The following is a 19,376-nucleotide window of genomic DNA, read 5'->3' as shown; positions in this document are numbered from 1 at the left end:
TCTTTTGTTGGTTGTTGCCACATGGAGGTTCTCTAAATTTCTCTAAAATTTAATTTATTAATCCTATTTTAACTCACCATCCTCTTCTATTAATTAGGTTTAACTATTTTAAGATTAATAGTTATCCTTATATTTATGTCCCTCTTTCCCCTTTTTACTTGATTAAATTACATTATCTACCTAAATTTTTCCAACATGGGAAGGGTAGAGTTTTTAAGGTAAAATATTTTATTTCTTCCTATGATTGCCTTAACCCAAGTTTTATTCTTGATTTAATTGCCTCGGTTCTATTAATAATTTACTATTTGATGTGAATTTACATGGTTTTCATATCTTGATTATATTTATTAATTTATTTATTTTTATTGATTCCAAGGGTGCCAAGTTTGGTCGTGCCTTTCAAGAACTTCCCTTGAAGTTCCAAGGGTGCCACGCCACTTGCCCTTAAAGCATTCAGTGGCTACAAGGGGAAAGTATAGGTGCAACGACAGAGACCACTATCATCTCTTATGTTGCATGCTATAGTGAGACTAATGGTGTCGGGGATCAAGGAATTGGCCTTGATACGTGCGCCCCGATAAAATCCTCATGAGCGACCCAACTTTGGGATCTGCCCTCATGACTTCGTGATCTTCAATGTGATGGTGTTTCAACCTTTCCAACCCAAGTCATAGCGGGAGTGCTAGTGGGTGATATCAAGGACATTGTTCCACCCCTCCCATGCAATTCCATCTAATTTGTACAGCCCCATCACCCATATGTGAGTCGTTCGGCCAAGAAACTAATATGTGCTTGTAACCACTAACATCTCATCAAAATATAGATAAACATATATAGCAGTTTTCAAAATTGACTTAGAATTTAAAAGATAAAATAATATAATTTTTTTCATCAAACTAGTTGTCATCAATTCATCATGTGAGTGCCTTTGGTGGTTTCCTGCCATACTCAATAATCATCAGTAACAAGGTTTCTCAGCGTTAGTCATTGTCATAATAGCATCATTAACATCACCTAGTCATTCACATCATTGTTCATTGCGAACCAGAACTAATGCAAGCAGGTAATATAGGGGACACCTCCATCATGGCTATCATCATCAAAACATCAATGAAAACATGCATATCCATCAGGCTATCAACATCGTAACATTAATAGAAACATACCTATCCATGAAAGTTATCATCATCATGATTTAATAGAGAGCATACATATCCTTTACTACCATCATCATCATAAATTCAGTAGAGACCAAACTTAACCATTTATGCTACAATTGTCACAGTATCAATAGATAACATGCATAACCATTAATGCTACAATCATCATAATACCAATAGATAACGTACATAACCATTAATGCTATATTCATCATAATATCAATGAAGAATATACATAAACATCACAACCATTAATATCTCGATCACTAATAATAGAGTCATGTGCGTGGATCCTCAACTTGAGGTCCTCAAAGAATAATGTGTGGGACTTAGGGCTAAATAAATGTTAGTGTCATATCACTGCCAGTCAACTAGAGCAAGTCACTACATACACCCCCTCTTAATAATAGACTTCGTCTCGAAGTCCTTGGAATAGGTAAGGAAAATGGTGACGCATCTCCTCGGAGTCCTCCCAAGTAGCTGAACTAGGACTATAACTATCCCACTGGACCTTAACCTGGTCCACTAACCTTCGTCTAAGCTGCAAAGTTCGCTGGTCCAGTATGAAAACTGGTTCGGCTATCACTGTTCCCTCATCTGAAACCTGCAAATGACCAAAGTCAATAACATGCGAAGGATCTAAAATATAATGATGCAAAACAGAAACATGAAACACATCATGCATACATGATAAATATAGAGGTAAGGAAAGCCTATATGCCACCAACCCTTTCCTTTCTAAGATTTCAAAAGGTCCCACAAACCATGGAGACAATTTTTCTCCCTTTCCAAATTTTATAGAGCTTTTTTGGGGCCTTACTCTCAGGAACACCCTATCCCCCACTTTGTAACTTTGGTCTACCCTATGAGCATCAACATAGCTCTTTTGTCGATCTTGTGCTTCTTTTAGCCTCCTCCTAATTATAGTCATTTGTTCTTCCATCTCTTACACCACTTCCGATCTTATTAATACTCAGCCCTCTAGTCGGTCCCAATCGAGAGGTGTTTTGTAAGGTCTTCCATATAAGAACTCAAATGGTGCCATCTTGATGGAACTCTGATAACTATTATTGTAAGCAAATTCCACGAGTGGTAAAAACTCCTCCCATCTCTTTTGTTGGTCCATCACATACATCTGAAGCATGTCTTCGAGGATTTGATTAGTCCTCTCTGTCTGCCCATCTGTCTTCGGGTGATAAGCAGTGCTGAAGTTCAACTGGGTTCCCAAAGCTTCTTGGAAACTAGTCCAAAACCTTCCTGTAAACACTACTCCCCTATTAGATATGATCTTCCTAGGCACTCCATGCAATCTCATAATCTCATTAATAAAAACTCTGGCTATTTCTGGTGCCTTATATGTAGTCTTAACTGGTATGAAATGGGCGCTCTTGGTCAACATGTCCACCACTACAAATATGGAATCATGTCTTCTTGAGGTCATTGGTAGTCCCACAATGAAGTCCATTGATATAACTTCCCATTTAGATTTTGGTATCTCATGGGATTGCAATAAACTTGCTGGATGTCTATGTTCAAATTTTACTCGTTGACACTCTAAGGATCTTGCTACCAAGTTCACGATGTCCTTCTTCATCCCTTTCCAAAAGAAGAGTGGTTTCAGGTCTGCAATCATCTTCTTAACACCAGGGTGTGCCATGTATACTACGCAATGTGCTTCATTTAAGATTAACTGGCGTATATCTTCATTTGGTGGTACATATATCCTTCCCTGAAATTGTAGTAGCCCATCATTGTCAAGGGAGTATTCTTCATATTTTGGGACCCTCATTTCATCCTCCCTCAAACTTTTTCTAACCTCCTAATACCAGGTTTCTTCAAATTGTAATTCAAGTAGTTTCTCCCTCAAATTTGTCTTTAAGGGAATCACTGAAAATATCCAAGGCCTCCTACTTAAAGCATCAACCACCCTATTTACTGTTCATTTTATGTAAGTGATATCAAAATCATATTCACTAATTAGCTCAGACCATCATCTTTGTCTTGCATTTAAGTGGTCTTGAGCGAATATATGTTGTAGCCCACAATGGTCAGTCCTAAGATCAAACTTCCTTCTTAGAAGGTAGTGTCTCCAAATCTTTAGTGCATAAACAATTGCTATCATTTCTAGATCATGGTTTGCGTAGTTTTCTTCGTGGGTTTTAAGTTTCCTTGATGCATAAGCTATTACTCTTCCTTCTTACATCAACACACAACCCAGCCCTTCCTTGGAGGCATCAGTGCAAACCAAAAATTCTTGTTCCATATCCAGAACCTTCAAAATGGTGTTGTCGTTAGTAACACCTTTAACCTTTGGAATGCTTCTTCACATTTTTCAGTCCAAATAAATTTCTTGTTCTTTCTTTGGAGCTTGGTAATGGGGTTTGCTATCTTTGAAAACCCTTCGAAAAATCTACGATAATACCCTACCATGCCCATGAAACTTCATATTTCATGAACATTGGTTGGTGTTGGCCATTCCATGATGGCCTCGATCTTTACCGGGTCTACTACGATACTATCCCCAGAGATAATGTGTCCAAGATAATGAATCTTGGTTTGGTAAAAGGAATACTTTGACAACTTCCTGTATAATTGGTTTTCTCTAAGACATTGTAGAACTATCCTCAAGTGTTCGTCATGCTCTTCTAGGATCTTTGAGTAGATCATAATGCTATCGATAAAGACTTGTACAAACTTGTGTAAGTAATCCTGAAATATTCCGTTCATCAAACTCATGAAAACACCCGGGACATTTGTCAGTCCAAAGGGTAAAACTACAAATTCATAATGCCCAAATCTTGTTTTAAAGGCTATCTTCGGAATATCTTCTTCTTTGATTCTCAACTGATGATATCCCGACCTCATATCTATCTTTGAAAACACAGTCACCCCCCTCATTTGATCAGATAAGTCATCTATCCTTGGCAAAGGGTATTAATTTTTTATCATCACTTTATTCAACTGGCGATAATCAATGCACAGTCGCCAATACCCATCCTTTTTCTTAATGAAAATCATAGGGGCTCCCCATGGAGATATGCTAGGTCATATGAACCCCAAGTCCAACATTTCCTTTAATTGGATTTACAATTCCTTTAGATCTGGAGCCAAAATATGATAGGGTTCCTTTGCAATAGGTTCAGTGCCTAGTTTAAGGTTGATGGTGAAATCAATTTCCCTTTTTGGGGGTAGCTCGGGTAGTTCTTCAGGAAATACATCCTTAAATTCAATAAGAAATGGATGTTTATCAAGGTTTTCAAAGTCACCTTTATCGTTTAGAGCTACCACTGAGAACATTTGACATCCCTTTCGCCTAAATTTTCATTAGTTGCATGGAGGAGATGAACCTCAAGGACACCCTCAGTTCCTTCCCCTTAATGATTTTTTTTGGCCGTCATCGTCGGTAAAATGTAGAATCTTGTCTTTGCATTCTAGGAGTGCCTCATGTCATTCCAACCAATCCATTCCTACAACTATGTCATAGACTCCTAAAATTGTAGAGTACAAGGATATCTTGGTCTTACATACACCCAGGTCCACCTCACAATCCTTTACCATCCTTCCTACATTTCTTTTCATACCACATGCCATTTCTACATGTCTAAATTCATATTGTGCAATTGCTTTATGTTTAATCTTTGATAATGCATTTAGATAAATAAAGGAATCAGTAGCTCCTGGATCTATTAAAATAACAAAACTCGTACCATTAATATTACCTGAGGTTTCCAACATAATGGATTGGTGTTTGACCTAGCAATTGTTCACCACTGCATGGATGCAATGAGCCTTCCCCAGATCCCCCACCGTAGTTGTATTCTTAGTTGAGTTGATATTACCTGTCTTTTGAGGGAAATCCCTCTCGTAGTGAGGACCTCCACAATTCCAACACCCCCTCTTAGGGGCTTGGCTCCTACTACCAATTGAACTGGGAGTTGGTTTGGAACTCTGCTGGAAAGAGGATCGATGTTGAGGTGGTGTGACTTGGTGTCGTCGCATAGGCCGGTGCGGTTGTGGTTGACGAGTTTGTTGAGGTACCCTGTGCGGATGCTGAGCTGGATGCCTACATGGTGTTATTTGATTTCTTGCTGACCACCTTTGATGATTGAGCATAGGACCCCCTTGTATATTTCTATGTTCCATATTGTTTCCACTTGGTACTCTTGATCTTGTGGGCCTTGTTGACTTACTAGGTCCACTACTCATGATCTCCTCCTCTACAATGATTGCTCGATGAACTGCCTCGTGCAAGGTACCTTCATTATTACACCATAATAATAAATCAGGGTAATAATGAAGGTTATTTTAAGGAACTTGTAAGGTATGATAAATTGAATGATTGGAGAAGATAATTTGTGTGCATAACAACATCTATAACAATGGGAGAGCCACATTGTAAAGTTTTTCATAGGTGACTAACTATATGAATGAATTATGGATAACAAGACGTATGATAAGGAGATTTTATTATGTTGATGTCTTAAAACAGGAAAAGATAAGTGGATTACACTTGGTAGCTATCTTAATGAATTTATTTATCAGGTCTTACCCAAGTTGGAAATAGTAACAACATTTCCAAGGTATATCAATGCTATATGAGAGGAGGAAAAATCACAATGATTGGAGGTGAGAAATTCAAGTCAATTTAATAAAATAGAATGAAGTGAAGAAACTTCCATTTTTGAATCCAATAGACATGGAATAGTAGGAAATCAAGACAGGGAGAAAAAGAAAAATATATCTATGAATATCGGATAGGAGAAAATGAAGGGATGTTCTATCAAGAAGAAAGTTCTTTTAAAGGTATTAATGAGTAGAGCTAGAAACACCATTGGTAATGGTCATAATGATGATCTACATATTTTAAAAATGTGAAGGTGTGAAGTTGCATGATGACCAAATGATAATAAACGAGGAAGATATAGGAAGGAATGTTGCTAGAAATTTTAGACGGATACCTTGAGAAGGATTGGTTACATAGTGACAAAAGAAGTGAAAGTCAATTAATAGAGATTGTACTTGACTCATTATTTCATGAGTAGGACTTTCCATAACGTTAAAAGAGGTCTTTTCCACATTTAAGTTTCGTGGTAGTAGTGTTTCCAACTGTTTCAAAATCTAAAATAATGATACTATTTAGTAAGAAAGAGTCTTTTCCCCAACTTGATGAAAATGAATTTATGATAAAGCAATCAAGTGGTATTGAGATACGAACTTTACGAACTCGACGAGATCAGAAAATATTTCTGTGGATGAAGTGTTGATTGTTAAATAAGTCAACATGGATTAACAAATCCTTGCCAGTAAATTAAGCATGATATAAAATTAAATCATGATGAAAAAATGTTTATATGCAATTGCATATAGCGGTATTGGAATCAGTAAGCCAAATGGTAAGTGGACGTAAAATCAAAGGATTTTAATTTTGAGATAGATGATTTAAATAATGATGCTATCACTAGGAAGAATATATGATGAGAGATTAAGACTCAAGATGATGAGGCTCATGTGAAATTTAACGATGTACTTAGATGATTATATCGTTGGTGTAAATAATCAACTACCTAGTAGAAAGAAGTCGAACTGATTATTGAAAAGTAATTGACAACTTGATGAAAACATATTGACGATGTTTCATGCTATCATGGTAGGAAGATAATGATGTATATATGGTTCTTATAGTGATAAGGTATCCATACAATAGTAGCGATATGCAGAGGTATTATGATGTTATGTCAAGATATATTGACATATTCATTTACTAAGTGATGATAGGTATTTAATGTTCAATACTCATGATGGATATGATATGCATAACGTGGCATAGGAATTATGATGCTATAATATGAGGATTACTGACATGTGGTTCATTTATGAGAAGTCACGATATGTCTTTAATATAATTATGTTGATGGTATAACTGAAGCATGCGATAGTTCCGTACAAATCTATGACATGCATGAGCATGCAGTTCCTTATTATTCATAACGTTGCAATTAACAAAGATGAACGTTCTTATGATGACATGCAAGAGTTGGCATGTGGATTATTTCCTATGATACTATGATGGTATGGTTAATGCATTGGATGCATGTGGAGTTGTGATGATTCACAGGACTCCACAAATGGGCCGAGAGGGCCGGTTTATTTGATGATCTCATGCGAGCCCATACGCACGAGGGAGAATAAGTAACACCATATGGGCTGGGGACAAAACTCAATCAACACTACATATACCAGTGGTTCCTTTGTCTTGTGTATAGCTCTTGATGGATAGCTCTAGAAGAGCTATGGGACCATCTTGAGGAGGCCAAGTGCCTGATGTTCTAGGCTTGGTGCCTGTTATTGGATTGGGATGCCGAAGTCTGGAAGGGATGTAAAGGACTTCGATGCCTGGGGCTGTGCACCTTAGTAGTTGTGGAGGGAGTGGGCCAACCTTGTTAGATGCCCGGGTACATTGAGTATTGGACCGGATGCCTGCCTTGGGGAAAATGAGGTCTGAGTCAGGCGCGAGCCTTGGGGCCAACCTTGGACTAGGATACAGACTGGGTCAAGCTTAGCCTGGTGCTGAAAGTGGGAAAAAGGATAGAGATTCCTTGAGATTTCCTGGGGTGTTGGGGACTTTCGATGTCTGCTAGTTATACTAGTTCAGTAGAGGGTGTTGGCAACAAGAAGTAAATAAAATAATAAATAATAAAAATAATACATAATACATAATTCAACATAACTTCGGGACAAAGTTCCTTAAAGGGGGAGAGTATGTAATATCCCTCCCCTTAATAATAAATAATAAATAATAAAAACAATAAATAATAATATAATAATAAATAATAAATAATAAATAATAAAAATAATAAATCATAAATGTTAAATAATAAATGATATTTAAAAATATACAAGAAAATAAGTAAAAATAATAAAAATAAAAATAGTAATAACTATACTAAAGCTCTAAATAAGAATAAATAGAAATAAAACAAAGAAAACAATTAAAAAAATCAGTAAAGCTATCAAAAAGAAGAAAATAAAACAAGAAAGCTAAAAATCAAAGTCGCATGTAGACACATGGAGTGTGTGCATGTGGTTCCCATCCAATGTTTGCTCTATTTATTAGATGGTGAGGAGGATGGGAGGCATTCCATCTTTCCAAGATTCTATCTTTCATTCTCTTGGGAGAATGGTGTTTTAAGACATAGGAGTCACTGGCAGTAGTACATTGATTGAGGGCTCGGGGGTGGCCAGTTGTAGCAAATCCTTGCACAATTGAACCTACGGTTGGGTGGAGAGTCGTCCCCAAAACCTGGTTGCGGTAAGCCTACTTCTACCACAAGTAAGCACGGGTAAGCAGTATTCATAGTTTGAATTTAATTAATTAATTACATGATTGTTTGGCTAGGTAAGTGCCACTTTGATTTAAATTTAATGTTAATAAGTTAATTAGATATTTATTTTGGACTGTTACATATGGTATCAGAGTTTTGGCTCAACCCTTAGAGCCTATGGGCATCTTAGAGAAAAAATTATTTTGTTGGAATTTTTAACTTGACTTGTTTTGAAGTTACAGGATGGTTACTTCCAGGACGCCGCATATTTTTTCTACAAACCCTCGCTATACACGTAAATTTTTTATTCAGTGCATACTTATTGCATAGTTATATTTTGATGGTGTTCATTTTTAAAGTCATTCCTATGAGTAATCTCCACAGCTAATCTTATCATGTACATATTTTCATATCCAGACTCCTTCTTGTTGTCCCCTACATCTTTACTGGTTGTTTATTCCAATTTTCTTAATCCAGAGACCATTGGGAATTGTTGGGGATTCTAAGTAGAGCCCATGGAGGCATGGAAAGCTTTGTAATTGTACACAACGTGGGGTTTTAAAAGAGAAATTTTTTATCTTACCTTAATTAAATTAATCCATATTTTTTTTAATGAAGTGAAATAATTTAATTTAAATAGAAAAAAAAAAAAAAAAAAATGCAAGTAGTAGTTGTCCATAACCCAGATTTTCTCTATTCTTGTAAAGCCCCTCTTTCCTTGATTATTAAAACCCTTGCGTGATAGCCCATAAATTATTCCTTTTACCTTAGAGAGTTTCCTCCGAATATATTATGTGAATTTTAATGAAAATGAATTTACAATACTCGATTCTCTTCCATGAAAGAATGAAATGCAATAAGATTTATTTAATGGTAACTTTCGGTACTGTCAATAATTTTTTTGGGTGCCTCCACGCAAAGGGAACAAAGTTATGGATTATTAAATTTTGGGTCCTTTGAAAGATAGTCAAATAATTTAATTTTCAAGTTTTTTATCCTTATGTGATCCACCCCTCAATTGATGCAATTGCGAAGGAAGTTAAATTTCGAGAAAGCTCATGTTGTTTTAAATTGTTACTTCGAATATAGTTTCATGTGCCCACCATGGCCTAGTTCACTCATGGTTAAAATTAATACAATCAGTCTACTTAGCAGTTTTGGTTATCAAGCTTTGTCATAAACGATGAAGTCTATTTTTCTTTATTATTTAGTAACTCGAGTTGTCGCTGAGTTAACTCGATTGTCCAGCTGTCGTCGAGTCAGATTATTTTGACTTTACCGAACCCAAATACAAGTGAATTTTGACTATTATTTTGTTGATGTTATTTTGGTATTAAATTTTGGAGTTACTCAACGTTTTCAGTTATTATGCTCTATATTTTTTAATCTTCAAAGTGGGATTATTAGTTTTTACTAATCACGATGCGGGAATGCGTTATTCCTCTTTTCATTCCTTGCCAGTAGAATATATGCTGGAAATTCATTTTCTTAAAGTTTATATTAGTCCTTGTATTTTCTCTAATTAATATTTTCAGGAGGGGTATTTAAACGTTCATTTGAAAATTCTCTTTTACTATTTAAGGGATTATTCCTTTGTAATCTCATAATAAAAATACATTTTCTTGAGTGAGTTTCAGATTTATTTTTATTGTATCCCATCTCCTTATTTAAAAGGGAGGATTTCTTGCGGAAGTGACTAACTCTTTAATTTAATTTTCATTTCATTGTATTTATATCTAATTTATTGGATTTCTTCACTTGGTCATTAATAAATCTAGACTTCATTGCTAATTGTTTGATCTCATTGGCTATTTGGTCTAAATTACATTGAGTAATTCGTCTTTATCTCACTTGTGTTTTAGATTGAAGTAGTATATCTTTAATTTCCTAATTAGTAATCTCATCTACGATCATTTACTTGTGCTTTCATTTGCATAATTCTCACTTGCTCCATTTGTCATAACATATTATAAGTGAAGATTTTTAAGAGCACTTTCTATTAAGGCATTTGAGTTATTGTTCTAACATTTTCATCTAATTGTCATTTCCTTTACTTGCTTTATTGATTAATCCTTACATGCTTCATTGAATCATTGTTGTAAGCTAATAATCTTGATTACAAGTGAATTAGTATTTCTTTTTTTGAAGCATCTTGTTTTGAGAGATGAGGGTTTGACATTGAGAGAACCTGGTGACAATTGAGAGAGAACTCTGTGTGAGCTAACACAAAGCCAGATTATCTTCCACCCCTTTATTGGCAAGGAGGTCCGCTAATCTATTTGCATTCCTTCTGATATGAACGAAAACAATTGCTCGCCCTTCTGCAATGATTGCTGCTAGTTGTTAAACACCGTGGTCCAAGCGCCAACAACTTTTGCATTTGTGAGCTGGAGAGCCACCAAGTATGCAGGTAGCTATTTGAGTGGGTGGAGATTATGTGATCGGGCTATGATTATTCCTTGGATGAGGAAATGGTACTATTGATCTTATTGTGTATGCATATTTCTCGACATTGTTGTCGACAGGAACAATGGAATTTGCAGGAACACACATATCCATGGCCGCAAGCTTACAATCTTATGTCTTATGCAGACAATTTATGTCTTATCCGAGCAATTAATATGGCTAAATGTATTGTAATTTAAGGTATTCGTTATGGTGTTGCCTTTGCGGGTGTGCTTGCAGGCATGCCATATAATTAATAAAATGATTTTATTTTGGTATTGGGGAGGAATAACCTTCCTAGTCATTCGATCTGGTTCTGGGTCGGGTGGCAGTGTCTCTTCTTATTATGGTGTGGAATATTTCTTTGATGGTTTGATTTCTTAAATTTCCTGTGAGTAATTATTTATTAGCCATAAAAATCTCAAGATACATTCAATAAATTTGTTTAACGATTTATTTTGTTAAAAGAATTCCATTTAGTTCTTCTAACATAAGTTATGATTACTTAAACAAATACTTAAATATTTCACTCTACAGCACAAAATTTCAAATCATGAATCTATGGAATTAATATTGGTGTGACATATAATGATTTTCTTTCGAAGATCAAAGTACCTTCTTAACATAATAGTTCCACCAACATTGAGACAATTCTCTAAGTTTTATTCTGACATCATTAGTACCTTCTAATTCATGTTTCCATGGTTTATACTATAAAAATTTGTAATTGTTGATAATTTATGGTTTAATTATGGTTTAAGTATTGTGATTGTTGATAAATTATGATAAAAACATATCTTATTAAACTCATAACTCACAACCATATAACCAAAGTGAAAATCTAAATGAGTCACATAATTAAAGATATAGTTTTATTATGACTCATTAATTCTTTGGAAAAGTATATAATATTTTAATCTTGGATACTGATAATCTACCCATAATTGACGATGTATAATTCTCTAAAAGATTGCACTATTGAAATGGTATACTGGCATGGTTTTTGTAACAAATCTTTAATGCTCGTGTAACTACTCACCATCGGTTCATTTTACAACACAGTTTACATAGCACTTGATGTATTTGGATAATTGAAGTGGAAATTTGTCACCAATTAAAGTGCTCTAAAATAGTGAAATATGTTCCAATTGACAATGGATAAACTCTGATATCTTATTACCTTTAGATGATCATTGTTCACTAGCATCTTTTCATTATTTCATTGTTCAATATGATCTAAAAACACAGATATAACATTCCTTGAATATTGATCATACTATTCACTAATTATTTGGGTTGGATTGTTGTTCTCATTGTCCTTTAACAATAGCAGTTGCTTGGCATTTCTCTGGTCTATTATTGCAAAAACACAACTCAATATGATCTTCTAATAAATTTAATTTTACACTGCCATTGCCATTCAAATTACATGTATCTGCTCATTTACTACTATATTCTCAATGGAAAATCGTACAGACTTGGATTTTAGTTTACATGTTGAGTATAATGTTACATGAGGTTTCGTGATTCAAGTTTAATTACATATAGTGGATAAAGATGTCGAAAGAGAAATGGAAAGGAGAAACTTGCTAATGATAGTTCATGTGATTATGGCCAACTTCGATCGTAGAGAAGAAGTATCACAACAGGGGTAAGAAATCAATAAGAAGAAACAACCGATTTTAGAACATAATGGAAGAGTTGGTATAATCATGACTTGGTACTCTAAAGGTATCACTATAAGGTCTATCTAAGGATGATGCACATAAAGAAGAAAATATTGGCAATCAACTAATGAACTTGAAAAATCAGGGTAATAATGAAGGTTATTTTAAGGAACCTGTAAGGTATGATAAATAGAATGATTGGAGAAGATAAGTTGTGTGCATAACAACATCTATAACAATGGGAGAGCCACATTGTAAAGTTTTTCATAGGTGACTAACTATATGAATGAATTATGGATAACAAGACGTATGATAAGGAGATTTTATTATGTTGATGTCTTAAAACAGGAAAAGATAAGTGGATTACACTTGGTAGCTATCTTAATGAATTTATTTATCAGGTCTTACCCAAGTTGGAAATAGTAACAACATTTCCAAGGTATATCAATGCTATATTAGAGGAGGAAAAACCACAATGATTGGAGGTGAGAAATTCAAGTCAATTTAATAAAATAGAATGAAGTGAAAAAATTTCCATTTTTGAAGCCAATAGACATGGAATAGTAGGAAATCAAGACAGGGAGAAAAAGAAAAATATATCTATGAATATCGGATAGGAGAAAATGAAGGGATGTTCTATCAAGAAGAAAGTTCTTTTAAAGGTATTAATGAGTAGAGCTAGAAACACCATTGGTAATGGTCATAATGATGATCTACATATTTTAAAAATGTGAAGGTGTGAAGTTGCATGATGACCAAATGATAATAAACAAGGAAGATATTGGAAGGAATGTTGCTAGAAATTTTAGACGGATACCTTGAGAAGGATTGGGTACATAGTGACAAAAGAAGTGAAAGTCAATTAATAGAGATTGTACTTGACTCATTATTTCATGAGTAGGACTTTCCATAACGTTAAAAGAGGTCGTTTCCACATTTAAGTTTCTCATGGACAATGATGGTAGTAGTGTTTCCAACTGCTTCAAAATCTAAAATAATGATACTATTTAATAAGAAAGAGTCTTTTCCCCAACTTGATGAAAATGAATTTATGATAAAGCAATAAAGTGGTATTGAGATACGAACTTTACGAACTCGATGAGATCAGAAAATATTTCTGTGGATGAAGTGTTGATTGTTAAATAAGTCAACATGGATTAACAAATCCTTGCAAGTAAATTAAGCATGATATAAAATTAAATCATGGTGAAAAAATGTTTATATGCAATTGCATATAGCGGTATTGGAATCAGTAAGCCAAAGGGTAAATGGATGTAAAAGCAAAGGATTTTAATTTTGAGATAGATGATTTAAATAATGATGCTATCACTAGGAAGAATATATGACGAGAGATTAAGACTCAAGATTATGAGGCTCATGTGAAATTTAACGATGTACTTAGATGATTATACCGTTGGTGTAAATAATCAACTACCTAGTAGAAAGAAGTCGAACTGATTATTGAAAAGTAATTGACAACTTGATGAAAACATATTGACGATGTTTCATGCTATCATGGTAGGAAGATAATGATGTACATATGGTTCTTATAGTGATAAGGTATCCATACAATAGTAGCGATATGCAGAGGTATTATGATGTTATGTCAAGATATATTAACATATTCATTTACTAAGTGATGATAGGTATTTAATGTTCAATACTCATGATGGATATGATATGCATAACGTGGCATAGGAATTATGATGCTATAATATGAGGATTATTGACATGTGGTTCATTTATGAGAAGTCATGATATGTCTTTAATATAATTATGTCGATAGTATAACTGAAGCATGCGATAGTTCCGTACAAATCTATGACATGCATGAGCATGCAGTTCCTTATTATTCATAATGTTGCAATTAACAAAGATGAACGTTCTTATGATGACATGCAAGAGTTGGCATGTGGATTATTTCCTATGATACTATGATGGTATGGTTAATGCATTGGATGCATGTGGAGATGTGATGATTCACAGGACTCCACAAATGGGCCGAGAGGGCCGGTTTATTTGATGATCTCGTGCGAGCCCATACGCACAAGGGAGAATAAGTAACACCATATGGGTTGGGGACAAAACTCAATCAACACTACATATGCCAGTGGTTCCTTTATCTTGTGTATAGCTCTTGATGGATAGCTCTAGAAGAGCTATGGGACCATCTTGAGGAGGCCAAGTGCCTGATGTTCTAGGCTTGGTGCCTGTTATTGGATTGGGATGCCGAAGTCTGGAATGGATGTAAAGGACTTCGATGCCTGGGGCTGTGCGCCTTAGTAGTTATGGAGGGAGTGGGCCAGCCTTGCCAGATGCCCAGGGTCATTGAGTACCGGACCGGATGCCTGCCTTGGGGCAGATGAGGTCTGAGTCAGGCGCGAGCCTTGGACTAGGATACAGACCGAGTCAGGCTTAGCCTGGTGCCGAAAGTGGGAAAAAGGACATAGATTCCTTGAGATTTCCCGGGGTGTTGGGGACTTTCGATGCCTGCTGGTTATACTAGTTCAGCAGAGGGTGTTGGCAACAGGTAGTAAATAAAATAATAAATAATAAATAATAAAAATAATACATAATACGCAATTCAACATAACTTCGGGATGAAGTTCCTTAAAGGGGGAGAGTATGTAATATCCCTCCCCTTAATAATAAATAATAAATAATAAAAATAATAATATAATAATAAATAATAAATAATAAATAATACAAATAAATAATAATAATATAAATAATAAATAATAAATCACTTAATAATAAATAATAAAAATAATAAATCATAAATGTTAAATAATAAATGATATTTAAAAATATACAAGAAAATAAATAAAAATAATAAAAATAAAAATAGTAATAACTATACTAAAGCTCTAAATAAGAATAAATAGAAATAAAACAAAGAAAACAATAAAAAAAATAAGTAAAGCTATCGAAAAGAATAAAATAAAACAAGAAAGATAAAAATCAAAATAAAAGTAAAGAAATAAAACAAGAAAGCTAAAAATCAAAGTCGCATGTAGACACATGGAGTGTGTGCATGTGGTTCCCATCCAATGTTGCTCTATTTATTAGATGGTGAGGAGGATGGGAGGCATTCCATCTTTCCAAGATTCTATCTTTCATTCTCTTGGGAGAATGGTGTTTTAAGACATAGGAGTCACTGACAGTAGTACGTTGATTGAGGGCTCGGGGGTGGCCAGTTGTAGCAAATCCTTGCACAATTGAGCCTACTGTTGGGTGGAGAGTCGTCCCCAAAACCTGGTTGCGGTAAGCCTACTTCTACCACAGGTAAGCACGGGTAAGCAGTATTCATAGTTTGAATTTAATTAATTAATTACATGATTGTTTGGCTAGGTAAGTGCCACTTTGATTTAAATTTAATGTTAATAAGTTAATTAGATATTTATTTTGCACTGTTACACAATAAATCTACTCAACATAGTAGGCTTAGACTACATTATATCATGTAAATGGTAGAAGTGGTTGGTAGCATTATCAAACATAAACTGGGGAAACTATAGTTATAAAAATGACTCATAAACCCTTTGCAATTTCAACTGAATAAACCTGTCAAATCATTTTAAATGATCCTCAAACCAAAAGTAATGCAAAGGAAATCACCCACGTGAAAACAAAACCATAACTATAAAAAAATTTAAACCATAAAAACCTTTGCAATTCTAGCTAAATAAACTTTCCAAATTAATTAAAATGTCCAATAACCAAACCTAACGAATAAGCATGTCAAATAAATTGAAATGTCGTCAAACCAAACATCACACTGTTTGCAACCTTGGAAAAACACAACACATCAACATAATTATGTGAAAAGAAAATTAAATTGGTTAAGATTCTATAATTAGCTCAAACACTGGAGAAAACATAACACTTTTATATAATCATATCATTATTTGGAATAAGAAATGAAATCATAAAAATTTACGCTTTTATGTAATCATATCATTATTTGGAATAATAAATGACATTATTAAATTTCCTAATGAGAGGAAACAATGGCAGAATTCTTAATTCGTTACCTTGTCGGGCATGAGAACTTAGTAGTGTGTTTGTTTGTTTTTTTTTTTTGTTTTTTTTTTTGTCTTATAGTACTTCTCTGGAAGCCATCCCTTCAAAATCCTCAATCATCATTTTCATTTTATTTTTTATTTTATTTTTTATTTTTTATTTGTTAGTGTTTCTTCTCCGATTTCCTTGGTCTCTATTGTACTTTGCGCCACAACCATGGTTACTAAAACAAAAATCCGACCCAAAAACAATTACTCAATACCCAACAATTTGCCGGCTCTCACGTAATCTCTACTTAGAGTTGGAATAATTTTCTGCCCTTTGATAATTTTAGGGCATAGAAACTAGCGAAAATAATATAATGCAAATTAAAAATATCATCGAACCAAATCTCATAATTTGAAACGAATGGGAAAAAATATGAAATAAGTAGACTTCGATAATTTTAGGGCATAAAAACTAGCAAAAATAGTGTAATGCAAATTAAAAAAATCATCGAACCGAATCTCATAATTTGAAACGAATGGGAAAAATCTGAAATAAGTAGAATATTTATCACGATTGATACTACTGTTTAAAGGAGTAGAATATTTATAGTTTTTATATATCAACAGATCTACCATTGTCTAAAGGAGTAGAATATTTATAGTTTTGATATATCAACGAATCTAGATCCTTGCCATTTGTATGGCTATTTAAGGTTTCTTACACTTTGGAATTCTCAACATTAATTGTGAGCCCTATGAGATGTTGAATATTAATGGTCCTCGCATGCCAGGGGGAAAACAATTTTGGCATTGTTTTGTGTAATTACCCTCCCCAAACCCAGTCACACAGAACTCATTTGCTCTCTCTCCCCTGGAGCAACCTCTCTTCAACCTACTATCAAATTTTTATGCTTTTACACATAAAAATCCCTAGTTGGGCTGCATGAATTTGACCTGGAAACCAGTTGTTTGCCTACAATTTGACCAGAAAACCAATTGGGCATGGAAAATCTGACCAGAAAACCAGTTGGGTATCTTAAATCTGACCAGTAAACGATGTGGCTAGGTGAATCTAGGTTAGAAATAATCTTGATGGTTTCACTCTGATCCAGAAATCATCTGGGTAATTTAAAGAAAATCATTCGAGCAGTTCCAATGTTCCCCACATAAGCATTTGTGGGCATTTAGAGTTTTACGATGTGGGCGATAGGTATCATAGTAATTCCTGCGGGCATAATACAGTGATCGAGATGGCAGAGGAATATGGATAGAGTGATATTTACGGAGAAGCATAAAGTAGGGTATATTTGAAGGAGTCTTCAAGTCAAACAGAATATTTGCTCAATTTTGAAGCTTCGAGACTCAAACGTTCAAGAGCAAGAGAATTATGCATAATGGCAGCAACAACTGAGTCTCCTAGGGCTGCTGAACGATTAACATAACTAAATTCTTTCAATTTTCTGTTTGCCAAAGCAATATTTATTATCGAAACATCGATGTTATTTGTGGCATCTGCCTCTATATGCAAGTGAATGGGAGAACAACACCATGATAATTCCCCCAAATCCCTATGCATATACTTTAAGGTGAGGGTTTCAAGTTTTTGGCAATTGATGGCAAGTGATCTCAGGGTAAACTAATGTCCAGGGTTTTGAAATCGAGACCTACGACAACCAAACCTTGGCAATTTTCACTTACTCTAGAGAGCCCCGAGGCGTAAACTGGAAATCTCCCCTTAATGTCAGTTCTTGGAGAAACTTACAGTTTGACAACGCGTCGAGGGTGTGGTCCATAAAATTTCTACATCTCGACAGGCTTAGGGTCATCAAGCCACGGTAATGTCAGGTAAATGCCCGGATGTCGGCATCATGTAAATTGCCAATGCAGCATAATGTGATTTTATGGAGATAGGATGAGATCATTATGAAACCAAAAAGTTCGTCATCCATAAGATTCTCCTGCGACTGAATCGAGCGGCCGACAATTAACGTGTGGAGATGAGGAAGAGCCGAGGCCACTGTGAGAATATATTCGTCACTCAGTTGATCGAAACGTGGATGAAAATTCAAGACCTCGACATGCGGAAATCGACTAAAAAACAGAGTAAGCAAAGAATAGGATCTGACGGAGAGTGTGTGTGTATCTCAGAGACAACGGTGTTGTTCCAGAGTTTGGAAATGAGTGAGGCAGAAAGGCGGTCGAACATGGAGATCAGCTGATTGAGAATGGCAGAAACAAGAAACATGTCTTGTGTAACTTTGTCCACACTGCTCTCCTTCGCCACTGCCATTATTTCCCTCTGCAAGTGCTTGGCCATGATCTTCGTTATTTAACAGATTTCGATATCTGTATTATCCTATCAATTCTTCGTCTTCTCGCTTGCTGCAGCAAAACCCTAGCTCAACTTTGAAGGGACGAAATGTGAAGGTCATCTGGTAGGGATTGTCTTTGCATCGACGTTCACTCTATCTTCTCTGAATCGACAGAAATGCCCAAATCTTCAGAATGCAGCCAACACCCAGTTTCAAATCTTCCATGGCACCGCAAGGTAGCATACAACCTTGAAATAGCGCTGGAAACCCAAGAACAGCATTGTGGGCTATAAGCATTTCATTTCAAACCAAATTTAAAACAAATCCTGCAATTCAGGGGGATAACAAGACTGTCCAATTCTTCAAACCCAACCCATGAGAAAACAATTTGATCAAGATTCCAACAGACCATTGGAATGAATAGGGCTTATTATTATTTTTTTAAGTATGGGAGATCCAT

The 19,376-nt window shown here is 35.0% G+C and overlaps 1 pseudogene; it reads right to left on the bottom strand.

Moving 5' to 3' along the window:
* Positions 1-17,928: 17,928 nt before the first annotated feature.
* Positions 17,929-18,921, bottom strand: LOC149235887 (uncharacterized; annotated as a pseudogene).
* Between the last annotated feature and the right edge of the window lie 455 nt (positions 18,922-19,376).

Source organism: Pinus tabuliformis, chromosome 8 (genome assembly GCF_031772625.1).
Source record: "Pinus tabuliformis cultivar Carrire ecotype Pingquan chromosome 8, CPIR1, whole genome shotgun sequence".
NCBI lineage: Eukaryota > Viridiplantae > Streptophyta > Pinopsida > Pinales > Pinaceae > Pinus > Pinus tabuliformis.
This window is presented reverse-complemented; position numbering and strand designations above follow the sequence as displayed.